The sequence below is a fragment of the Phalacrocorax aristotelis genome, chromosome Z (assembly GCF_949628215.1).
Source record: "Phalacrocorax aristotelis chromosome Z, bGulAri2.1, whole genome shotgun sequence".
NCBI classification, from domain to species: domain Eukaryota; kingdom Metazoa; phylum Chordata; class Aves; order Suliformes; family Phalacrocoracidae; genus Phalacrocorax; species Phalacrocorax aristotelis.
The window spans coordinates 71,415,161-71,440,884 of NC_134311.1; the positions used below are offsets into that span (position 1 = coordinate 71,415,161).

The 25,724-nt window shown below is 52.6% G+C and overlaps 1 protein-coding gene across 2 annotated transcripts in view; it reads left to right on the top strand.

The window, feature by feature from the left end:
• The first annotated feature begins 15,902 nt into the window (after positions 1 to 15,902).
• ATOSB (atos homolog B) overlaps positions 15,903 to 25,724 on the top strand; it is a 43,121-nt gene continuing 33,299 nt past the window's right edge. For both annotated transcript variants that reach the window (XM_075078519.1, XM_075078518.1), the window contains exons 1-2: positions 15,903 to 15,984; positions 21,936 to 22,032. The gene's annotated coding sequence lies outside the window, so the exon portion shown is untranslated. The remainder of the gene's footprint in view (positions 15,985 to 21,935; positions 22,033 to 25,724) is intronic.

A 25,724-nucleotide genomic window follows, 5' to 3' on the forward strand; every position in this document is an offset into this window, starting at 1 on the left:
CTTTTCTTGTTCATATCAGGACACTTCGTCCTTGAGCAGTACAGTGGGATTGCACTGCAGGCTACACCCAGGGCTACACACGTGCAGCATGGGATCTCTGACTGTCCAAGCAGTGAGCAGCAAAGCCAGCAACACAGGGTCTGTGTGAAATAGACCCTGACAGGGGATATTTTCCTGGGATCTGATCATGCGTGCTAGGACTAGTGCTCTCTGCTAGTGATCCCTAGCTTGGCCAGCATGATCACTACTGCTGTCACCACTCTCCCAGAAGCAGGTGTCGTAACATATACATCAGCTGAAGGACGTTCAGGTGCTCTGAAAGTCTCTGCCTTAGATTGAAGCTATCTTTCTCATGAGCAGTAATACTGTCCTTTGAGCAGTATTTATTCTCAGCCACATTTTATCCTTAGCTATGTCCCCCTTGACACATACCTACCATCTGGCAGTCAGGAGCGAGGGATGTGGGGACACAGGGCTGAAGAGGTGTCTGGGGTCAAAAGCCCTGTCCCTACAGTCACTCTGGCCCTTTTCCCCAGCCCCGCCTCTTTCACAGGCAGCTGGGGGCGTTGCTCTGGTGCTTTGCAGGAATGCCTCAGCTGCCACCATCTCCAACATGCTCACATTTTTCATCCTTCTGTCAGCTTCACATTTCAGCTGAAACAGTGTTTCTTTCTTCCTAGTATTTGCCCACAAGCAGCAGCCCCATCCCCTCTCTAATTTTGCTTTGCCAGCCTTAAAAAAGGCATCTTTTCTGAGTGGTCCAGAGATCACTGGCTCTGATTGTCAGATTTCTGTTTTGTAGCTCTTTCTGTTTGAGTTAACACTTCTCAGGTATGGATGGCATGTATTGTGCACAGCAGGTCACGTCAGGATCAGGCCAGTATTTCCTAGTGCTGATGCCTCAGATTAGCTATACTGATCCATGCAGTTCTGTGGGATGATCACCTTCTGATTTAATAGGGACAGGTGACAGCCATTCTGCTATTCCACACTCCATTTTGGCCGGATTCACATTTAAATTTAGCCATGGCTTCCCTATTACAAAGGGAGGGAATAACTATTTTATTTTAAAGAAATCAGGTATTTTGCCTTTCCAAGAGGTGTCACTTTTAACTTGGCAAGGTGCAGAACCCCTCACCTCACCCAGGCTTGTTTCCTGCCTTGCAGCTGTGTCTTCAGTTTTTGTTCTATTCACACTAACAGACATTTGAGGAGTGCTGGATGTTATTCTTCAATAGAGAAGCCTAGGGGGATAGCTTTTCTCTTGCTTTTGTAGTTTTTATTCATTGAAGAGGAACATTTGTCAGAGATAAAAGAGGAGCTATATGTCAAAGCTAAAGTTGTCGGCAAATATAGCCAAAGGGATGGGCTCTGAGGAAGAATCCCCATGAGACCACAAAGGACTCCTCTGTCTGCCTGACCTGCTTTACCATTGCAAGACCAGAGTCAACTTCTCACAGCTCTTCTTCAGAGTCAGTCAACTTCTAGCAAAGAGCATCACAGGTGTCAGGGAAATCATGTTACCCCTTGGGGATACTGGATCCCTCTCCCTTTGCTGCGGAGCAGCTGGCCAGAGTTTCTTCTCTCTGGTGTGATTTCATGTCACAGTGTTTCTGTTATCTGAGAGCAAGCATGGAGAGAAGGGCGATTCTGTGTGAAAACAAAAAATGCCTCAGTGAGACCCATGAAGAATATGGGAGGGCATTTAGCTGTGTTTATGTGCAACATGTTTTTTGTCAGAGGATTTTTATAGTGCTCTTGTAAAATTACTCTCTAGAGCAATAAAGTACATTGCAGGGAAAGGCCAACCTCCCACAGTCTACTAAAGCCACCAGCCCTCTAGAAGTGGCCAAGTGACTGATCATTTCTTAGGCAAACAAGCTGTTTAACATGCCAGCTAAGTTGTTCCATAAGCACTAGAGTCCAAGCGGTGTGCATGTGTACCGTGCCTTCCTGCTATGTGAAGAACAGGGGGAAAGTAGGCAGGCAGGCAGGCAGGCAGGCTCAGCCTCCTTGGACACACACATCAAGCTTTCAGAGCTGCGATAGCGGAATAAAAGCCCTGTTGTGAACACTTTCTGCCTCCAGCCTCTGTGGAGGGGTGTGCAGAAAGCAAGCATTCTGCAACTCTGTCTGCCTCCCTGGTTTACCCAGGAGTCTCTTTAGTTCACATTTTGATGCCCCTTTTTCCACATGATTTAGAAAAATCATTTTCCAAATAATTTAAAATGCAAAGATGAGAGAAGCTCATCCATTTCATTAAACTCCCTTGCAATGTCTAGCACTCTGCTGCTGGTTGTTTCAGTTTAAGACAAGTAGTAACTAATAATTAGGAAGCATCTCTCTGCCCAGATTGTGATTTTTCCCATTCCTTCCTCAAATCCCCTTTTTTAAACAACAAAAATAAAAATTAAGAACTCTCCCGACTTTACTTGTGTCCACAATACAGCCCACCTGGCAGCTGTGGGGCACAGCTTCCTTAAAAACAGAGCAAGCTGCAGGTGAAGATAATTCGCAGAAGATGTAGCATTACAGCCTGGAACCTGTTGTTTTTATGGACCATAACTCTTCATTACCAATATGTGCGTGTTGCTGAACTTCACCTGGTATCCCTGGTGATAGGTCTGAGAGAGTGGCATTTGAAAGAATAAGAAAAAGAGAGGATCCTCTTGACATCTTCCCCAGGAACACCTTGAATAACATCTTTTTGAACAGGATAAGTCATTTAGGGACTATTTCTCTATACTGTTTGCTGCATCTTTGAAATAAAATGCTAAAGAGCAAATACAAAAGCAAACCTCAAAACTGTAGCTAACAATCCCAGATTTCCTCTGTTTCTTGAGCAGGGTATTATGATTTTATGTTGCAACCAGAAAAGACGCCGTTCACAAGCTCTTTGAGCCTCTTCCAAGAGTTGAGGATAAAAAGAACTTTAAAAAAAAAAGGGGGGGGGGGGGGAAATACTGCTCTTCCAACTTTCTTTTCTATCATAAAACAACAAAAAAGGGGCAATAAGCCATTGCTCTACACCAATGGAAATCCAACCCAGCTGGTTACATAAAATTGCTTAGGAAAATCAGCAAAGGTTGGAGAGAAATAGCCTAGCACAGATATGGTTGTTTAAACACTGGGGCTGTGATAAGGGATCTGCAAGCATCCTGCCATGGTCAAGGTCTGCCTTGGCAGCAAGCTGTGAAATCTGAGGGTTCAGAAGTCCCTGGTTACTAGATTATAACTGCTAACCTCATGGGGATTTCTTCTGTGGGTCACGGGGGCAGGCATCCCGGAGCCTTGCCATAATGCCCAGTATCCTTTGCAATACAGCATGCTACAAAAGCTATCTCTCAGCTCACCTGGGAGACTTGTCTGAACCCATCCAGGGGGACACCAACACCTCCAGCTGCCATCTCCACCCTGAACAGTGCCTGCATTACGACGGGGCTGACATCTCCCTCCCTTTCTTATCTCTTCCCATCTGCCCAAGAAGGGTTTTGCTGAAGCATCTCTCAGAGCCTACAACCAGAGCATGGCTGCAGGCAATACCTTTTAACAGCCTGATGCTGTAAAGAGTTTGCCAGGTCTTGCCTTAAGTAACTGGTGTTTCTCACTGAGGAAAGGGATACAAAAGCAAAACAGTCCAGGAGAAAAAGGCAGTGACAGAATAGTGCCACTGAGATCAGGTCAGGTGTAGCAGCGGAAAGCAGGGTGGTGTAGGAGGGGCTGGAGAGCAGCGCAGGTCTATCCTACCCATCACCTGCAGGAAACAAACTTTCATGGTCTGCTGAGATGCCATTCCCTGTCACCATTTGTGTAGCTTCCCACATCTGAGCACTGAAACCATGCAGCCTGTAGTGACATCCATCTAGTATGAGCTAATAGGAGCATGACAGGCTAATTTCGGGGCCCACCCATCTGGACCAGACCAAAACCTGCCCCTGCCAACTAACAGTTGGAGTGCCTAAGACCTGCCAGGAGGTGGAGGTGGGTGTCTAACCTTTAGAAATAAGAAACTATGAAGAAACAACCTACCTGAAATGACATTTGCCTAGCCCAGAACATTTCTGGGCAGTACCAGGCATGCTTTCTGTCCCCTTACACTTTCTGCTAAGTGTATAAAGCCAAGATCCCACGTGCATGCGCCTACCAGAGACCCTACAACCCTTTCCTTAGGGTACTGCTCTTAGTCCCAGCATCCTGGCCAAATTCCAGTTGGGTAATTAGGCCATGATTAGGTAACCGCTTGCATATGCTGTTCCTCTTCCTTAGGGAGCCTGGCTCTAAGTTATTTGATGCTTTCAGGACTTCTAGTCATTAGTAAGACTGTTTCCTTTGCCAGTGGGAGACTAAATATTGGCAGAGCTTGGGGAATAGCTCCACTGTACATGGCCTGCCTGTAGGATGAGTGTTGCCTGGGTGGCTTGGATATTGCTGGTAGTCAGTGGTCCTCCTGCTGTTTGGGGAAATGCTGATGTGAGCCTGCTCATAGAGCTGAGGTGGGAGCAGTAAGACCCCCCTAACTGGGAAAATGAACTCTGAAAGTGTCATTGTTATGCTTAGTGGGTAGGAAAGAAGCAGATTGGCAGAATCATTTACATGTGCTAGGGATAATTTTGTGGTTTGCAGATTGAAATTCTTAATGGCACTCATAAGTTGTTTGCTTCCAGATGCTGTTTGCTTTCATGTTCAGAGCTACACACATTAACATAGAAAATTCTGCTTGGAAAAATGTTGAGTACTGGCAACCACACAAATCTAGAAAAAGTCGGCATCCAAAATGCAGGAAATTTTAGGCAGATACCATAATTTTTCCCTGTCTTTTTATCCTTAATTGCTAGCCATTTATCTCCCATGAGATATTTGTGTACATACATACAAAACTGCTGATTGCTCACAAAGATAATGGGTAAAGAGATTTTTGCTTCTATCGCAGGATATTTCCTGCATCATCTGCCTCTTCCCCTACCCAGCAGTTCCCCTCTAGTCTGTATCTCTTATCCAGCCAACTATCACCTCCTATTCCCATCTGGTGACACTGGTGGTGTCTTCTGCATTCAGAAGCTCCTTAAAGCCAAGCCTTAGCTGACACATCCACAGGGAAAAGCCCAGTTCCTCAGGCTGATTACAGCCTGCAGCATCCATGGCAAGCTTGACTGTGAAAAGGCAGATATTCTGGCACCAGGACCCCCTACAGAGAAAACACAGATGTAGAAGAGAAATATTGCTCTCTGAATCCACCCATGAGGCAGTCAAGCTTCTCTAGAGGTCTCCCATGAAACTACCAAGCAGCCCAAGTCCTGCTTTTGTGTGCAGAGATCTGCCACAAGAACATCCAGCAGCAATAAAGTGCAAGTTTTCTTGCAGGGTCTGGAGGTTTTAGTGCAGAGGTTGGAAGTACAGAGACGCCTTGTAGGTCAGATGTGATGTGTTTGGGGTTGCTTGTAATTTGAGGATTTACCAGAAAACTACCCAGTTTTGGGGTTATTTGAGGAAGGTTCTCCCTGTGGCCTCACCAATTTAGCACTAACAGAGTGAGTTTCTACAGACCAAAATCTCTAACAGCAGGACGCTGTGATGGCAACATGAATGTCCCTTAGATACTTAGCACTAATTACATCTGCATATGGGGATGGAGGAGCTGGCATCTATACCCCATCTCAGCTTCTTGTCTGCCTGTGGGTTCTTCCCGCTGTGTCTCTCTTTATAATCTGTTGAAACGCTTCTAGGGAACAGTTCCCTTCACCCTCAAATACATATTCAAACTAGATTAGATGCCCCAAAAGTACCTCTTTTTCTCCACTGACTGTAAAGGGAGGCTGGGAACCTTAGCTCAGAGGAAGGAAAATGTCAGATGAGATGAATCTAATGCTTTATCTATGAATATGGGCACCACCTCATACAGCTCAATGCTGGGGACTCACAGATCTGCCTCTCTGTCCCAGACCCAGCTTTCTTTGTCCAAAATTAACCTCAATCTGCCACGATTTCCTCCTCACAGGTGTATCCCATGGTCTCAAGTTCAACTTGGCTAGAACAAAGCTCTTCACATCCTTCCATCGCGGGGTACAAAATCATTATCCTGCCAGTTTTTCAGGCCATAACCAGTATGGCATCTTCAAACCAGTTCCCTCTCCATACCAAGGTCTTGCAGAGCCTTTCAGCAGAGCACCTGTGATCTTTCCCCTATCTCTCACAGGGAGGTGTTTCATCAAAGCTCCCATCAGAGCTATTCTGAACTGTGGCAAAGGCTCTTTACCCAGACAAATGTTGGGCCCATCTGGATGACACCTTCCTAAGAAGAAATGACATGAACCTGTTGCATTCGTCATCCAGCTCTCCCAGTTCTCCTCTGTCCACTTGTCTTCATCTCTAAGGTCTTCATCATCCCTCCACCCTCATTTTCAATGCTCACATAACATGAGCTGACTGGTTGGCTCAGCCATCATGCTCAGATCCATGCAGCATTGGCTGACTTTGTTTTCCCCTGGTGCCCCTTGGCAATGTCTCTACCTGCTGCTGTGCTTGGGATCACAACCTCTCAGAGACAGGTTTGTCTTTTTATTGTGAGCTTGCACAACAGCCTCTGATGTACAGCCCCTCTGGAGCAGGTTGTTGCTGCAATAACTCAGGCTGCAAGGACTGAAATGCGCTCTTTGCCTGATTAAATCTGAATGGGGATTAGTAATGGAAGAGGAAAGGGCTGCAACTTTAATTCATGAACATTATCCTCTTTCCTTCCCTCACACATTTGGCAGCAATGTGGATGCGTGGCTGTAAAGCAGCACTTTTATGAGAGATATACACACACCCCCTGTGCTCCCCTGTGTGTTTATTCCAGCTGCAGCCAGCAGAGATAAAACTCCAGGGCTGGCCCTGTCGGGGCAATAAGCCGGCTTCTGGAAATAGCTCGTCCCTGTGGAGCATGTTCAGATAGCACAGCCTGGGAACAGAGACCCCAGAAGTAACAAAGTGCCTCTCACTGCAGCGCAGATACCTGCACGTGGAATGAGATAGCTGTGATCTCTTCCTGACCTGGCCCTTGGGCTTTCATACCAGACCGCTTTGCTGATGAAAGCTACACTGCTAGTGCCCTTTTGCCTCCACAGCATCAATATGGTGGCCAAGGGCCTCACTTAAAGGTATAAGCCACATCAGCAGCTGACAGTTATCAGCAGTAGGTCACATTTGGGGTGTAATTTTTTCCCCTCTGAACGAAAATCAAACGATCTTCGCTAGTGGGGCTTTTTTTTTTTTTTTTTTTTGTGGATCAAAGCATGAAAGACACAGAGGCAGGTCCCTTGGGCTGCATATTGCTGCAGGGAGCCCCAAAACACTTCCCATCCGTTGCTCTCACTGTCAGCAATGCTGCAGCATCCTCCACCAGCATAGCGCAAAGCCCACAGGTGGATAAGTTTGCTCAGCTCCAGCCACCTTCACACCTCTCCAGGATGGTGCTGGGGATCTGCACCCCAGCAGATGCTTCCCTGGGACGGAGGCAGCCATGGTTCTGGGAGCCAGGGTCCGAGGCTCCTGCCTCCCCCATGACTGTGACCTTGTTTGCTTGCACGCTTGCCTGTGCTGAGCGGCAAGACTCATCCAGGGAGTCCCGTGCAGGCAGCTGGCAGGGATTTTTGCATCATTTAATCCTCAATCCTCCCAAGAGCCTGGTGAGGGATTGAGTTCATTCACTGAAATGAAGGGCAGACATGAGGAGCAGAGCTGGACACAGAGAGCTGAAAGGGCCCAGCAAAAGTGGTTTGTTCCCAAACGGCCCTTTGAGTGGGAGAAGCTAAGACAGAAACAAATGCCAGAGTGGCTAGCAAAGCAGTGGCACAGCCAGACCTGGCAGCTCCCATCCTGCCTGCAAGTAGCACACTGAAACCTTAGGGAGGGTCCCAGCCCCCCAGCCCAGTGCAAGCAGAGGTGACAAGCCATGAGTGGGTATGATTTGGGACAGGAAGGCTTGTCCTCTCTGCTACCTGCTACCCACTGAGCACAGAGGTGCCTGTGCGGTGGTCCTGCGTGTGTTTACACATCTGAGCACGGAAAGCAGTTGTACACAGGTGGCTGCTCAGACAGGGTTTTTCTGATGCTGACAGGCACGCTGGCAGGGCAGCAGCTGGCTCATGCTGCCCAGCCATCTCTGATAATGCTGGCAGTCAATGCAGCACCTACTTCGATCTTCCCCTCTGCTCTGTGGGCTCCTTCTGACCTTGTTTCCTCTATAGATGCAGTTGTAAATGTGCTTAAGATGCAGAGAGAAGATCTACTGTTCAGTGAGGCATCTTTCCTCCAGAGTTTTCTACAGAAGCTGGGAGCAGTCCCTACCCAAAAAATTGGTTTCAAAACAAAAGTGCAGTGACTGCAAAGTGAGGTCCTGCAATGACAGGAATGGTCAGGGATGCCCACATCCCAGCCTTAGATAGTCAAGGCTCAGGGTATGGCGACAAGGGGGTAAACAGGTCTGGCATGAGATGGAAATGCTAGCTGGTGCAGACCTCTAACAAGGTCTATCACAAACGCAGCTGTCTCATGTGTCCCTGTTACAGATGAGCAAACAGGAGAGGGGAAGGGGTGCACGTCAAGATGGAGCCGGTCCAGCAACACAGGTACACAGAGCAGTTTTGGCTGATTGGGTGACACAGGTAAACCCCAGGCCTGAGCCAGGCACCATCAGGAAGATCCACTGAATTATCCCATAGCAGGAGCTTCACAGTTCTTCTTGTTCTTACAAAAATGCACCTGCAGATCATGCAAGGATGGAGGGAGGGAAGAAATGGGAGGCTGCCATGCCTCCTCATGGCTGTCTCAGTGAACGCAGCCACAGGGAATCTCAGGCACAAAACAGCCTCCAGCCTGCAACAGGCAGAGGGAAACAACAGGACATGGGAATATGGTCAACCCCAAGAACTGAGACCAGATGCCAAAGAACCAGGGTCCCCACAGCATCAAGAATTTGTAAAAAGACCTCTCTCCACCCCTTTGTTTGAGGTGCATAGCCACATCATGGTGAGAAGCCTGTGAACACTTAATGCATCCTAACACCCCCCACCTTGGGCTGGTTATCACAGACCCCAGGGTGGCCCTGCTTCCCACAAGGGCAGAGAAGAGCCCATCACTTCCCATTGCTGCGCTGGCTTGTTTCCCTCATTCCCGTGTTGCTCCTTCTTGCTCAGAAGGATCCTGAAAGAAGGTTGTGGTAGAAACCATATACCTGGGTGTGGCCTCACACTGAGCCCTCTGTAGCCCAGGAGCTGCTGCTGGACTGAAGCCCACCAGCACGTCCCTTGAGCCCAGAGCCCCTTGCAGAGGGAAGGTGCAGCGGAGCTAGGACAGCCAAGGTGCAAACCATGGGTGCCCATGGGCACGGCTGCCCCATGCCTTGGAAGAGCCTCACTGCCACGCATCATAGCAGAGAGAGCTTAGTACCCAGGGGCCCTCCTTCCTCCAGAGGGTAGGGGATATAGGTGCAACCCCTGGGCTGCTGCCCGGCTGCCCTCACAGCCCTCCTCTGGGGATGTGTCATATCTGCTACGAGACAGGCTCTGGTTTGTGCCACCATGGCCAACGTGGCCAACTGACCCAAGGCGGTGCCCCTCTGCTGCTCCTCATGCCCCGTGGGGCTGTCTTTTTCAGCAGGGTTTGTCCCTCCTGTAACAATGACCCATGGCAGGGCAAGGGCAGCACCCTGTGGAGGACGTGCACCCCAAGTCTGCGGGGACAGGGGCCACCCTGGCAGGTCATGGCAGGGCCCAGCTCCCCCCGAAAGGTGCCAGTCATGGCCCTGCTGAAAATAAGCTGGGTTGGGCTGCCACCTTGTGCCAACAGGCAGCATCCACTGACCAAGGCAGGCATGGGAAGGGATTTTCCATCCCCCCAAACGTTTCAGAGACTGAAATGGGTATATACCCAGTTTCCTGATGAACCCCACAGAACTCAGCACCCCTCCGGCAGCAGGCGGTGGGGAAGGGGTTTTGCTGTCCCTCCATGCTGCTATCTTCACCCACAACACAGGGGTCAAAAATCCCATTTCTGCAAAGCTTGGCCCTCCATCCAGCAGCTGGGTCCTCCGGGAAATGCCTGGGCACTTGAAGATGGGGTGCAGCCAGCTGCAGCACCCTAGGGTGCTGGCACTGCACAGGGTGCAGGATCCCCACAAGTGCTCCATGTCTCAGGGTGCAGTGGAAGGGCTCAGCCCCAAATGCTGAGCATGGCCGGGGAGAAATGCCAAAATTTAGGAGCAGGCAGGTACCTGCAGTGAGTGGGCAGCTTTGGGCCCTGGAGCAGCCTGCAGCGGTGGGAGGCACTTCTGGGTGGCCCCAGCCTCCACCACCCCGCCAAGGTGACGCCAAGGGGACTTTTGCCTTCTGCTATCAGCCCTGGCTCGCAGCCTTGGCGTCAGCAAAGGCTGCTGGCGTGACCAGGGGCAGCAGCAAGGCTGAGACGTCACTGCATGGCTCCGGGCATCCCTGGCACGCACAAGCACCGGCACGGGCTGGCTGCTTGGGGCTGATGCTATCTGGGTGGGTAAATGGAGTTTATCAGTTCCTCCCTTTTTCTTTTTTCCCAATGCCAGCACAGAGGAATGGAAACATTTCTGCAGGGAAGCTGCAGCAGGAGAAGCTCAGGGACCCATTCCCGTACTCAGTGCTGGGGCATGGCACATCTCTCCCCAGGCCTGCCCAGACCAGTGGCACCCTCTCTGGAGCCCATCTCTGGTGCCATCCTAAACCCACAGCCTGTCCCCCAGCTGAAGGTCAGAGCAGAGCACTGTTAAGTGAAGTCAAATTGGCCATGGCAATGGGTGACCCCAAGGGATGAAGTGGCAGCAGGGGGAGGTTTGTGTGCCCAGCGGCGGGGGTGAGCAGGGATTACTCCCCCGGTGCTGAGCAGGCATATACTGTCTCCGGGTGTTGTTCCAGCACTGGGTATGGGGTGGCAGTTGGGCACCCCTGGAGCACTACTGGCCGGAACAATCCCAACCTGACCTCCTGCTCAGAGCAGGACATAACCAATGCAACATCAGAGCTGCTGTGGCTTTGGGCTGCAAACCTCTAGGGCTGGACATCCTTCCTGGAGGTACCTGCCTGGGACTGCACATCTCCCTTGCAGAAACTCTTCCTGATAAAAATCCGCAGCCTGCCAAATTTTCAACCTGCAGCCCTCACCCCTCGTTACACTGCCAGCAGATCCAGGGTGGACCTTTTGAGTGTTGCCCACAGTCAAGACCCTGTTTGGCTCTGGGAGGCCTCATGTGCATCTCAGACACAAAGCAGCAAAGTGTGGTGACCAAAGCACTGATTTAATGACCTGCATCCAGCCACATAGCCTGGAAGGTCCCTTTGCTCCTCAGTGCCTGAGTCTCGCCATGGTCCCACGGAGTTAACAAGGCTGCCCTCCTCTCCAAGGTGCTGGGAGAGGGGCTGATGGGAGAGAGGCAACAATGGAGCTATGAGGGTTGCATGGGGTTTGGGAGGAAGGCAGCAGCCCAGCCCAACCCTACCACTGCTGCTCATTACAGTGATATCATATACAGCTTTTCTCAGTAGTGTTGTGACCCCTCTGTTATCCCGAAAAGCTGGTTCATTCACCCAAATGAACCAAACTCCACACAGAGCAGAGGTATTTTTTTCAAGTTGTTTCTGTGCAAAGATTGGTGCTAGCTGGGAACCCACAAAGCGAGCAACCACACCGAGAAACTGCAAGGCATTTATACAGTTAAATGTGTCAGTCACAGCTAATATTCATATGCCTCAGCTAATAATTGGTTAATGTCTTTCTCACTTGGATGTAACGGTACAGCTCGCTTTTAACTTACCATGCATGCTCATAGGTTAAGGGGCTTACTAGAGGGGGGAAGGTTCCTGGCCTATGGGCCTGATTTTTAGTATTATAATAAGGATATTTTCCCTACTGGGCACTTTGTTTTAGTTCTTATGAACATCCCAATTAGTTCACTACACACTTTATCACCCTGTTCTCAGTGGCTTCTGAGGCAGGATGCTTACTTTGGTCAGTCTCTCAGCTCTTCACAAGGATGTAGTCATAAAACAAGTCTCTCCCTATCTCAGTTTCTGCCTCTGGCCCTCAAGTTCTGTTTTGCCAGGCTCGCATAGTTCATTGTTATGTCTTTAGCGAACAGTTCCAAAAATTCCATTTTCTTAGGGATATCACCGCCACCCCTTTCCCAGCAAGGCTCTGAATCTTAGCAGACACCCACCCCCACCCCCACCCCAGTTTGGGATGAGTCATCAGTGGGTACCAGGGTTCAGTCAGGGTGCTGCAGTGACTTTGGCTGAGTTGTGACTGCAAGCGCTGCTCTGAGTCACGCAGGGAGGGATTCCCACCATGCTGGGAGGGAATGCCACCCCTACCCCTGAGAGGCAGAGGGCTCCTCTGGCAGGAAGCTCTCCAAGCATGATTCATATCTCTAGTTTTACAGCCGTTTCGGTCAAACAGGTAAATGAAGCACGTTGTGGGAACAGGTTCCAGCAGGGGAAAGGTCCTGCAGCACCAGACCACGGTCTCCTGGGGATGTTCCCCTGCTCTAGCACGGCACTGTGGGGGACCGGGTTGCATCCCCTCCTTGACACGGCTGTGGGGAAAGAAGCAGGATTTGGACTTGCTCTCCTTCATTGCTAACCATGGGAAGGATGGTAAGTGTGAAAATCCTTGAGAGGCAACACTGCAGGAGCCAAGGCCTCTCTGCAGCATGTGGAGAACAGAGGGTACAAGATAGAAAAAAGCCAAAGCCCTTTTGCAGCAGCCTGATGAAGAGATGCCTGTGCGGCACACTGTTGAGAGGGGAAATGACACCCAACGCTCCTCTCACACACCTGCCCTTTGGGCTTTCTCCATCTCCTCTGACAGCTGGGATGAGGTTATGAGTCACCATGGGACACCCTGTCCAGCCCTGAGCCACTTCGCACACCGCATGGCCGGCCCGGCTTGCCAGGGGCCCCTGAGCAACTTGACAGCTGATTCCCACCAGCTCCTTCTATGGCCCTTTTAAAATTTTCTGCAGTCTCTGTCTGGCAGGGCTCCAGAGCTTTCTGGGCTCATTTCTGCACTCAGGTCCTTTATTGCTTTACCTACACAGGCTTGAATCAGGTGTGCATAGCCTAGGCTAGCCTGCCAGCACGGGCAGTGTGCAGGGGTGGCATCTCCCCTATAGAGGCACATCAGCTTTGGGAGATGATACACATACTTTTCAAAGGTGCTTTTGTGATTGCAAAACCTGCCCACACCAACAAAATGAGCACATGCATGGGGACGTCACCCTTCCGTGATGAAAACTATTAAATTAAATTAAAACTGCGGCAGGAGCTTTGCTGGTGTCAGCTCCCCAGCCTGCCTGCTGGAGCTCAGCACCCAACAGCCTCCCAGCTTGGCAAACAGGCTGAGCGGCCCCAGCCCATGAGCTGGCTGGTTGAGGCAGTGCTGGCACCTCCAGGAGGGAGTTAACCCAGTGATGAACTCACCGGCACCCAGTCACCTTACCAGTGCACTCTTCAAAGGGAAGCCCCGCAGGCAGCAGAGCTCATCACGGAAGGACGTTGTTCCACCGCGCGCTTGCCTGGGACACCTCATCTTCCTGGGGAAACACCCTCCTCCTGGCAGGCGAGCCTCTGGAAGGTGGCCAGCCATGGTGCAGAGGCCTGCCTAATGTGTTTAAACCTTCCTGCTTGCCTTCACCGACCCTTGTGAAGTCATTTGCAGTTCCCCAGGGTTTACAGGGAGCTGATGAAGCCCACTCCTGGCAAGCCCTGGGTGGGCTGTCCCTCTGCAAGGCAGCGATATGGCTCGTGCAGTAACTTTTCACCCATCCCCATCCACTCCAAGCCTCTGAAGGTTTTGAGATTCTCTCTGAACCACCGCTGTCTGCTGCCCACCTTACCATTCCCCAACAAATGGTCACATTTGAGGTCCTGCCCTGCGCCCGGGAGGAGTGGGAGCACCGTCACCCCACCCAGCCTGTTAAAAGGAGCTTTTACATCCTGCTCCTTAATCTTGTTCCTGGAACGAGACCGTGTTTTAAAAATCAGGGGAGGTTGCTAAGGGACAGCATGCTCAGCAGGGACATTGCTTGCAAACCCTCAGCACTCAAAAGCGGGAGGTAAATAACTTGGGATATTATTAATCCTTCGCTGCCCACACAATAAACAGAAATGTATTATTCTTGTCAGGGACAAAGGAGCCCATATTCCCCTGCAGCTGAGGAGCTGAACCAGCAAATCTTTTGGATTCAGCTCCACGGCAAGTTCAGCTGCGACTGAAGTTGTTCCAGTTCAGTTCCCGTTCAGGCCAATAGTGGTACGTTAACCATTTGTTAACCCTGAACTCAGTCCAGCTAGTTCAAGCTGGAAAATGCAGCCCATGCAAGTAGCTGTGCGATGGTGACTGAGATGTTTTCAACCCATCCCTGGTTTCCATGGCCTCTGCTCCCTGTTGGGCACCAGAGCTTCTCACCAGCTCAGCAGAGCTGACACATGGGGCCAAAGGGCAGAAAAGCTAAATATTGCCCTGGGAGTGTGTAGGAAACCTGTGTGGTGAGGGGTGAGAAGGGGCATGGGGAACTGAGCCTCCCGGGCGCTTCCTCCCTGAAACCGGTGCCTGCACATGTGCGGTTCCTAAACCCCCAGGAGCACCGGAGAACCACGTGTCCCCATCATCACACTCAGAAATTTAAATGCTCCGTATATTAAATACCCTTTAATGGCCCAGAATCCAATTCTGGGACCAGCCAGGAGTTATTTAGCAAGAAATCTCCCACCACAGTAGGCTGAGGCTCCAGGAGGAGACGAGGTCCCGTGTCAGCAGTGCATTAAGCTGCCGCTTGTCCCTGGAGAAAAGCGCATGGAAGGCTTGGGGGCGGTGGTGGTGGAAGTACCTCCTGCTCCCCCTGCACACAGCTATTCCTGGAGACTGGCTTTGTCTGTGACGGCACCTCCAAAAATAATGCCCCCAACCCGGCAGCATGGCGAGGGGGGCCTTGGGGCTGCCGGTTCGCACCCAGCTCGCCGGCACAGTCAGGAGCAATCTTGGTTATATTTATCATTTGACCGTACCGGTCCTCTCTATTTTTAGAGCAGCCTTGCAGCTGCAGCTGGCAGACGAGTGAGGTGAGTCGGCTGGGGGGGGCTGGGTTTTATCCAGTTTCACCCAAAATTGCAGAAATCGAGGCATCTTTTCCTTGGCCCCAACGGCCCGTGCGTGGGGTGGTGAGCCTGGAGCTGCTTCCCTTCTGGGCGGGGGGTCCCACCTAGGCTGGCAGGTGGCTGAGCCCCGGCTGCCCCACGAACCCCCACGCTGCTCAAGTGTTTCCGAGCAGCCTTTTTACAGTGGGTGTGGGCGGCTGCCCTCCTAAGTCCTGGCAGGCTGGGCCCGTGGGGCACCGGCACCCCACCCGGGGTCAGGGGACACCGGGTGGGTCCCACTCGGGACGCATCCGGGGGGCGGGACGCTCCGGGGGTCCCACTCGAGCCGCATCCGGGGGGCGGGGACATCCCGGGGGTCCCACTCGGGACATGTCCGGGGGGGGGGGGCAACCTGGGGGTCCCACTCGGGACATGTTTGAGAGGTTAAAGGTCAGCCTGGTCGCGGGGCGGAGGGGAAAGGTCAGGGATGGTAGCCCCCCCTACTCCAGCGGGGCGTTAGGCCCCGCCCCCGCCGGCAGTTGCCAATTAGAAGCCTCTTCGCCTGGGACCGCCCATTCCCCACTGTCATCACACACCCGCACGTGGAGGGGGCGGAGCGAGGGTGGGACCTCGGACCTGCGCGTCACGACCTCTCCGCCCTCCCATTGGCCTCACCGCACCAAAGTACGCCTCGCCCATAGCCGTGCCCCGCCCAGCGCACCAATCAGAGCAGGGGAGGCGGGCGCGTGGGGGCGTGTCCCCGCCGGTACCCGGAAGGAGCGGAGCAGTCGGGGCCGCGGCGGCGGCGGATGATGATAATGATGAAGACGAGGAGGATGAGAGGATGCTGGTGGGTCCGGCGGGGTGGGACATGACGGGGCGTGGGGGACCCACGGGACAGAATCGGGCGCCAGGGGGGCACGGGCCGCCTGTCCGGCGCGGGAGGGGTTAATGCGCCCCTGTCCCCACCGCCCCCCCCCGGTTCCAGAAGGTTCGGGGGGGGCCGGTGGGATTGAGGGAGCCCTGACCGGGGCGGGGGGACGGTGGTGGTGATCGGGATGGGTGCTGTGACATGGGGGTAGTGAGCAGGGTGGGGGCGGGAGGGGGCCCGTGGGGGGCTGGGTCTGGGGGAAGGAGGGAGCAGGCGGAGCGGGGGGGCAGGCGACGGTGTGACCACAGAGCGGCCTGGGGGGGGTGGGGCTGTGGCAGGGACCCTGTGCCCCCCCTCACCCGGGGGCGGGCTGTGTCCCGGGGCGGCTGTGGCCGGGAGGGGCTGTGGTGGTGAGGCCTGGCTGGGGGGGCTGTGGGGCACAGCGGGGCTGTGGGTAGCGCCACCGCCCAGAAGGGGTGCGCTGGGGCGGCACAGGCCCCGCTTGGGGCGTGCCCCCTGTCCTAGCTCCCAGCACCACCACCAGGACCCCCGGCTGCTCGGGGAGGTTGTGCGGTCCCTGGTCTCGCCCGCCGATGCCACGTCCTCCCCGCCGTGACACGGGCAGGGGCGGCCTGTCCGCAGGATGGGGCCTCTTCCTCCTCCTCCTCCTCCTCCTCCTCCTCCTCCTCCTCCTCCTCCTCCTCCTCCTCCAGGGCATCAGGTCAAACCCAGCTGAAACCGGCTGGGACTAACAGCCTGTTCCGTGTGTGTCGTGTCCCCCCCCCCCCGCCCGGACACCCGTGCCGAAGGGATCCGTGGCGGTGGGGCCGTGTCGGAGGCCCGGAGCTGCCGTGGCGTGGCCCAGCCACGCAGCCCGCCGAGGCGGGGAGCGGGAGATGCGGCTCACCCGGCGCCTGCTTGGCCGGCACCTGCCCCGGGGGTGCCTTCAGCGTGGGCACCTTTCAACTGCGAAAGCAGCGGATGTGAACCCCAGCATCCGCAGCGAGAGGCCTGCTGCCCTCTGGTGACAGCCGCCACGGGCGGAAGGACCCTGCGGGGGGGACATGCACCCACCCCACACCCGCAGCTGGAGACCTGGTGGGGTTTTCAAGCATCTTGCTGTAGCCGTTCCTGTCATAATCGATTCATAACCGATTTCTACAGAAACCGTGCGGGTGGCAAGCAGTGTACTCTTGGGAGTCCCAGATGCTATGTTTAAAAAGCTGCTGTGCGTTAGGGGAGACAGAGGGGATGGCTGCGTGATGGGAGCCAGGGCTGTGGGCTTGCTCACAACCCACCTGTGAACGTGACCCGCCTGCGGACCCATGTGCAAGGGGCATAGGCTTATCTCCAGGGGTGTCCACCCTTCTTTTATTTTTTAAGGAAAGAGTTTGCTACTGCTGTGGAAAGCACACGGTAGAGGAATGCCATGCTGGGTCACAGGGTATTTTAAAAGTTGCTTCTACTCAGTGGCTTTTTAAAAAACATTACACAACCAAAGGTCTGCTTACGGACCTGTCCTCCTGTGTCTGAATTGTGTCCTTTAGCCTTAGCAAAGAGGGTAACTTGGGACCTTGTGGATAGTGTAGCAGAACCTTGCCCTGACACAAAGGAGAGTCTCAGCAAATTTGGTAACACATGCAGAAGGTGAACAAGGTGTGGCAGGTGAAACAGGAGAAAACTCCCGGTGTGATAGTACTACAGTTAATTTTGGCTGTCCTCTGCTTTAGATAGAGGTTGAGGACTAAAAGAATTAAGTCATCCCATTAAGCCTCATCAGCGCCTTTTTTCACAGCGGTAATTCATGTTGTGCGGGTCTTGGCAGGAGTGAGCAGCGGGGCCCTGGCAGGGACTACACGTCCCAGCATGCAGCTCCCTCTGTGCAGCCCAGCCGCCCGTCTGGGCGTCGTGCAGGCTGGGATCTGCAGCCTCCTGGCAGCTCTGCCTGTGCTGAGGGCAGGGCAGCAGTGTGATTTGGGTGGGCAGGAAGGTTTGTACAGTGTTTGGATTGGAGTGGGACACTGCAGCCACAGTGTCTCTTGCAGAAGAGACAGTGCCTGCCTTTACTTCTCTGCAGCAGCTGCTCCCATTACATTTTGCTGGGTTCCTGCTGACTCTTGTCCCCTCCCATGGACCCTGGGATGGCCAGCCTGTGTGGGGACAGCAGAGCCCTCCTGTCACCGTAGCCATAGAGCTGTGGTCCTTGGGGAGCTGAGCTTGTGGACTGAGGCCCAGCCTGCAAATGGGACAGGGCTGGAGCCGTTTCAGCTCCTCTGCTCACCTTGCTTCTGTTCCCCATGTAAGAGGTTTCTCACCCACCGCCAGAAGGAAAGCTGGTGGGATCATCTTGCACTGACTTTGGGGACCCTGCTATTAAAGGCACAGCTCAGAGGGGCTCCCCAGCTCCACTGCCTTTGCAGCAAGCTGGTCAGGGCAGCTATCGATGCTCTGTTGTTCACATCTGTCCTTTCTGCAGAAATGGACTTTGGGGAATAACATATCATTTTAATTTTACTGGTAGGATTGCCGTTTCACTCCTGGCAGCTTTCTCCAAGCCAGTTGAAGTATCTGGTCCATATACCCTCCCTCTGCTTGGTGCTGAGCTTTCCCAGCCCTGTTCCCTCAGCAGTGCCAGGTCTTCTGAGCATGCAGAGCAGGACGAAGAAAGGAAGTTCCTTCCCTGAGCTCAAGGGACCTCTGAGGGCAGAGAAGCACATCTGCGCTGCTGGTCTTCCTCCTTGCTCTCTGCTGCCAGCTGCTTGCCCTGGCATGTTTCTTCATGGTCGTGCTGCATAGCAGAGGCCAGAGATGCCCAGAGCTTTCTCGCTGCTTCTGAGTCTGATCATGGTTCAAGGGGATAGTTGTTGATCTGACTCTTGAAAGTCAATGACTCTTGACTCTTCCTGAGTCCTTTTTCCTGCCCATATACTGCTCTGGTTTGCCCACATTTGTCCCCTGCTAGATTTGGTAGGCACTATCGTGTGCTGAGTGGAAACATGCGGTGCCTGGGGGCCAGGACGCCTCCTGGATGCAGAACAAGAAAACGTGACATTCATAGGTGTGTGACCACAGGTGTGAAAGGAAAAAGTGAAGCCATATCAGTTAGAAAAGTGTTGTTCTCAGCATGCTATCAGTGTAGCTGTAGTCAAATTATCAGAGGCTTCAATGGCTGGAGGAATTAATAAGTCAGGGTTGAAGCAGGACAAGTGCGAAGGGCAACACAGGAGAAATCCTGGAGGGGGACATTTGTATGCGAACAGAAGGCTTGTGGAGGGTGTCATTGTGGGTTACTTGGCAGTAAGTGTCTTCTGTGGGAGGGTTTTCCCTGGTGCCTCTCCACCACACATCCCTCCCTGGGACCGCTTTCCTCCAGTGGGTTGCGTGGGTCCCTGCATCTCAGTAACACCATTGCGTGTTTCTGATTCTTCCTGTCTGCAGTGCCTGGCAGCTCTGCTCCCCAGAGCCTGTTTTCTGACCAGCTCTCTTTCCTTTGTTTTTCCATTTTGCTTTCACTCATGAGCAAGTGAGCCAGGTGAATATAACATCTAGAGAACTTGGTCTCACAAAGTTTGAGTTTTATTTTAAAAATTATTTTCTTTGACTGGAAAGTGTCTTTGCAAATCCCTATCCTCCCTTCACCTTTGCTCCTCCCTTTCATAGTCGTGCTTTCTTCGCCTTGTGAATGCCCAGCTGCCAATGAACATGTCTTCCCCCTGTTTCTATCAGTGTCCTCAGCTGGTTGTGAATTGTGAATGAAGAGCAGCTGAGCTCACATGCTCTGCGTTTCAGAGAGCTTGTTCAGGACTGGCCAGTGGTTTGCAGTCATACTTGTCTGTGTTGTGGCCTGGACAACCCCCCAGCAAAGCAGCGTGATGGTAGAACAATACTTGGTTGGGAAGCCTTCAAAGGAGTCCTGTGTACTGCAAAAAGTGCAGTTAGTGATTCAGCTGGAAGTGCTTTTTAGTAGCAAATTCATGTCCCAGGACAGTGCTGATATCAACCCTGTGATTCTTCTTGTGGAAGTGAACAAAGATGCAAAGTCTTTTATGCAAGAGCTGAGGTGATAATCCATATCTCCTGGCCTTAGTTCATTTGGGGTAATTGCATTCTTCCTAAGGAGTGTTTTCAACCCATCCCTGTCAGATATATCGCCATCAGTTCCTGTGCTGCAGCAGTATGTGGGTGGCAGTACTTCAGCCGCGTCCAAAGCAATTCTTGTCACTGCTAAGGCTGGGAGCCTTTTGAGCCTTCTCTGAAATACTGTGTGGTAGAGCAGGGAATGGGTGGAGGGTTTTAAATTCATGTTTCTTAATATATACACACGCTACACTTACTGGGGATTGTTCTGCTTGTCAGCTCTCCAGAAACAGCCCTGGTGACTAGCTGGTACAGCTTCCAGGTGGGACCTCTCCTGGGATGCTGGTGCAGGTTGACCTGCTAGCTCTGTAGGTGCAGGTGATGCTAAGCACAAACTTCCTGGGTACCTTCATGACTGTTTTAAGAACTGGTGCACCAGTAAGCCAGTGTGGGGATGTCTCCCCACAACACGATTTAAACACTGTTCTTTCGGGGTATAGTGGCAGCATGGCTGCTGCAGTGCTCTGCTCACTGCTGCTGTGGCTGTGCTCGGAGCTGGGTTGTGCTGCCGGTGATACCGCAGGGTGGTAGCCCATGTGGGAGGGCAGGCTGGGGAGTGGGGACTGCCCCTACACAACTTCTGCTCATCACACCTGTGGCCAGGGGAATGTCAGACCTGGTTTTCGGGAGACTGACGTCCCAGTTTTCGGGACCTGCTGGGCACAAGGACTTAGCCCCCACACTGTGATCTCCAGTAGTCTGTAATTACAGCACTGGGAGCCTAGGGAGGAGTCTTAAACATCTTTGTGACAGTGTTGTCAGGCCTCTCAGAGATTTCTATTAAGGAGTTGTCATTTTCCCCCTTCGATGTAGTCTGGGAAATGCTGCAGCGTTGGATTTGGCTTGGTCTGTTTGAGTTGTTGGGAATGGTATCTCCCTGCAGAGGAGTCTGGCCCTCACTGCCCTGGCTTCATGTCCCTGTGGGGTGGTTTAGCAGGTGGCCTGAGGGAACCACAGCCAGAGCCTGTTCTTGCAGATAAACCCTATGCCAGCGCACCCACTCAAGTACCCGCAAAGCCTGTGTGGTGGAGCAAGATACAGCTGCGCGGGTGAAGAAGAACAAAGCCAAGGGCACAAAAAGGAATTTACTTCCCACTGAAATCTGGGGAAGGAGGACGGTGGCAGCAACCTTAGCAGCCTTCTCTGGGGAACCAACTGTGCACCCGCCTGGAGTCATGCAGGGAACCGGGGTGATAACTGGGGCCGCCTGAGGCAGTCAGAGCTGCAGCTGGAGGGGTGGCCTCAGCACCAGTAAAAGTTATTGTGGGATCTTCAGGGTGCTTGGGGTCTCCTGATTCTGTGCATAGGCCACTAACTTGCTTGGCTTGGATGAGCAATTACTGCCCATGCAGTGTTCAGAAGGCCTTCTTGGACATTGGAGAAGCAGAGACTGAGGGGAGACCTCATCGCAGTCTACAGCTTCCTCACAAGGGGAGGAGGAGGGGCAGGCACTCTGGTGACCAACAATAGGACCCGAGGGAATGGCAGGAAGATGTGCCAGGTGAAGTTTAGGTTGGATATTAGGAAAAGGTTCTTCACCCAGAGGGTGGTGGAGCACTGGAACAGGCTGCCCAGGGAGGCAGTCACGGCTCCAAGCCTCGTGATATTCAAGAAGCACTTGGACAACACCCTCAGAGACATGGTGTGAATTTTGGGGTTGTCCTGTGCAGGGACAGGATTTGGACTCTTGTGGGTCCCTTCTAACTCAGGACATTCCATGATTCTATGATTCTTGTGTGGGCAGGCTATTTCTCAGCAGAGCTGGACATGTGTCTGTGCACTTGTCTTTCCAGGTGACCCAAGACAGCAGGAACGAGCAACCCCAAGACCACGCTGCACGTGCTGACAGCTGAGAGCTGCTTTTCCTGTCTGCTTCAGTCCTACACCAAGGTTAGCACCTGCTCAATCATCACCAGTTTCTCTTCCTTCCCCAGGGCTATGTGAAGAAGCAGGGGAACCCCGTGCTTTCCTCCCCTGGACCTGTAGGGACAGCTCTGCAGAGTAGGTGTCACCCAGCTGAGGTGCTCCCACAGCCCAGGCTTGTTGGGTGCTCCTGCCTCCCACCTGGCTGACAGCATGGTGAAGGCAGTCTGAATGTGTACAGCCAGTGCTGTTAAGACCACTGAACCCCACACACAGTTGTCAGGAGCTCAACAGCAGTGTTTTTTAAGCCCTTGGGAACTTTCAGCCTGTGCTGCTTGCTGCACTCATCCTCTGCATAGCAGCAGTATTGCATGGCAGCATTTCCCAGCTGCTGATCTCTGCTGCTTGCTGTCCTTCACTTGAACAGAGCTGAGACTTCACCCAGAGCTCATGGCCAATGTGATTCTGCTTTCTATCAGAACCAGTTGAGCTCTGCCTGCGTTTTCCCAGGATTTTGTAGCTGGAGGAGACCCTTAGCTGTGGTGTATGAGGCTTAGAGTGAGTGGAGTGTTTCAGGAGGACTGGTAGCCTTTGTATTGCCACCATCAAGAAATGTGAAGGTCAGCCCCTTGCTGCGCCAAGGTAACCAGCCTGGAGAAGGCTGAGATGGTTGTGGTCTCCCACCCCCTCCCCGCCCCATCCCTGTACCTGGATGACCTGAGAAACCTGATCTAGTTGAAGATGTTCCTTCTCACTGCAGGCTGAGCCCTTCTTTCACCCCAGAGCCCAGGTACCATTTGGCCAGGAGAGGTGATGAGGGGAAGCCACTATTTAGGACATGTGGCTGCCCAGGCTGTGTGGCTCTTCTTCTAGAGTGTCTGCTGGGGAAGTTTGGGGCCAGTCCAGAGATAGGTGGAGACTGGGGCTTGGGCTGTCTTGTCCTTCAGCCTGATGCAGAAGTGGTACACGCAGTGAGTGAGGTAGGGGTAGATCTACCTACCCAGGGACGAAGGAAGTTTCCTTTGCTCATGTTAGTGCTGTGTGCTGCAGACTCCTAACCAGACAACGTGGTGGCAACAGACCAGCCCCTTTGTCCAGCTGAGTTGTGTCAATCACTAATGCCTATTCCATGCTGGGGTCTGTTATATCTCTTAGTGATTAAGAAGAGATATGGTATGTGGCTAAGACCAGTTAAAAGATTTGCCCTCAGTTCTGCTGGAGCTGCTTACAGATCCTGGTTCACCAAGCTCACAGCATCCTCTCAGTGCTCCCCTGCCTTTTGACAAGAGGCATTTTAACACACAGCTCACCTCTTCCCCCCGCCTTTGCTGACCAAATAGCTTGATACCTCCAGGGACAGCAAATCTCCCACATACGTGTAATGCAGCAGCTTCTCCCACTACTTGGTCATAGCATAAACCTCTTCCCTCTGGTTTGAATATCACCTAACCCAGGTGATATCAGTGAACTTATATTCAGGCTGAATTAACCATATTAGTTCAGTTTAGTGCAGCTGGCAGTCGTCTGGAAGCTGGTACAGGTGCAGACCTTTGGACAGACTTGCAGCACCTCTGTTGGGATGGGATGGAACGCTTTGCTGGCAAACTCAAAGACTGGGCAAACTAGAGGTTATATCTTCAACAGAAAGTGGTCAGCCTAATGTCCTTCAGCCTGCTCTTATGGTCTGACCAGCTGATATAGGAGTAGGTCTTCTTTCTACTGGAAAGCCCAAGAAAATGCTGCCCCGCCTTCAGAGATGGGGCCCTGGGTTCCTTCTGAGTATCGGCACTGGAGTTATGCGAAGAATCCCCTCTTTGCCCTACCATCTCTGTTGCAAGTAGGTCGGGCATTCAAAGATCCTGTTCATGGGAGTGTTGGGACAGCTGGATCCTTGTTTGGTTCTCGCTGCTCCCAAGAATGGAGCAGAGGATCGTTTGCTGAGGCTAATTTTAGGCCTCTGAACATTGCCGGTGTCCCTCTGAGCTCCTATTTGTGTGCAATCCTGCAACTCCCTGCTAAGAGCTATGTGAGAGTCCCGTATCCTCATGTGTGAAGGTTTTGCTGGGGCAGAGCGTCCTAGGGATTAGGAAGAACTTTGAATTCCTTGCTTACCTGAAGTATATAAGCCATATCAGATGTATGTGTAACACCTTTTATTAGCACTAGGACCAAGCACCTTTTGGACCTTGCTTTGTGGGTGCCCACACATTGCATGGTGGGAAGTGGCTGCAGCTTTACAGCCCTTCCCTGCCAAAAATGCAGCACCCCTCCTCTTTGAGCAATTGGTTCCTGTTGTCTCATCTGGGCCCACATGGTATAGAAAACAGTCTTCCATGAAGCCTCTGGGTATGGAAATAGTCTAAAGCCCACAGCTAAGTGAGATGAGAGACCAGCTCCAGCCCTCTCTGTACGGCTGGATGGCTGCTTGGCATTTGCCACCACCATCCTCCAGCCCAGCACAGGGTGAGGCTTCCTGGCCTCTCCTTTGTTTGTACACCCAAGACTTTTGGCCTCTCTGCAGTTCTGGTTTCCATCTGTTCAGGTGATTTTTCAGCAGCAACTGGGCTTAGTGCTGAGCTTTGCTAAGTTTCGTGTTGAGGCAAGATGTGGCTCTGCAGTTTTGGCCCATCTTTATTTTTAGCCTGTGTAAGACATGGTTGATGGTATCAGAAGGAAGTTGCATGGTCTCCTGAGCTCCATGACTCATCTTGGATCAGGACCGAGGCTTCTCTAACTTCTGCTATAACCCTCAAGTGCTATAACCAGTTGTGGTGGGCGCTGCTAGATCTGGGGAAGGGCAGAACAGGGAGGGAAGCAGAGCTTTTAGAAGTTGTTTTTAATCCATTCTGCTGAGTCATTAAATTCATTCACTGAAAGATACTAGCAGGTATCACACTTTAGTGTGGTTGAGCAGGGTCCTTTGTGTTCCCCCTGCATTTTGTGCCCACATAGGAGAGGTGAACAGGAGAGGAGCTCTGCTTACACACTGGGTTGGGTAACTGTTTAGCAGCACATAGCAACGGTGGACAACAGTTTTTAGGAGAGGAAGTGAAGCAGGATCCTGTCTCTGGTTCAAGCCACAGTGAGATTTGGTGCAGCAGAACAGACCTGCCCGAAGTGGAAATGGGCTGGGACTGCAGAGTAGAGACTTAGGAAATACCTGCCAGTCTGTAGCAAGAAGAGTTTGGGAGTTACTTTTTCATCAGACCTGGTGCTGACACAAGGCAGAAAGAGCTTATGGGGCTTTCTGACCTGCGGGAAGCTGTGTTTTACTGGTCAGGGCTGGGCGGAAGCAGCATGTCACCACCATGGAGCAGGTGGCATGGGTCAGGTGGTGATATTGAAGCATCCCTGTCTGCCACAGCAGAACATGGGGTGCAGCTAGAGGGACCTCTGTGCCCCAGGTCTGGCTGCCCGGCTCTCCTGTGTCGCACCTCAGGACTGAGCACTGCGAGGTGTGATACATAGGGTCCAGAGTGGGCATCTTGCCCATGAAGCGGGTGGGGATGATGGCTTGTGGGTTTGGCTTCCACCTTGGCCCTCTTTCCTTCCTCAGGGTGATGAACAGCCCTTAAGGAGCATGTTGAGGCGTTTGGGTGTTGTGCAGCAGGTTTTACGTGTGAGCTGGCGGTGAGGGGACAGCAAGGCTTGGGGGAGCAGAGACAAAGGAGGAAGGCAGGGGGACATGCTTGGGGGGATTGCTATGGCAACTTGCTGCT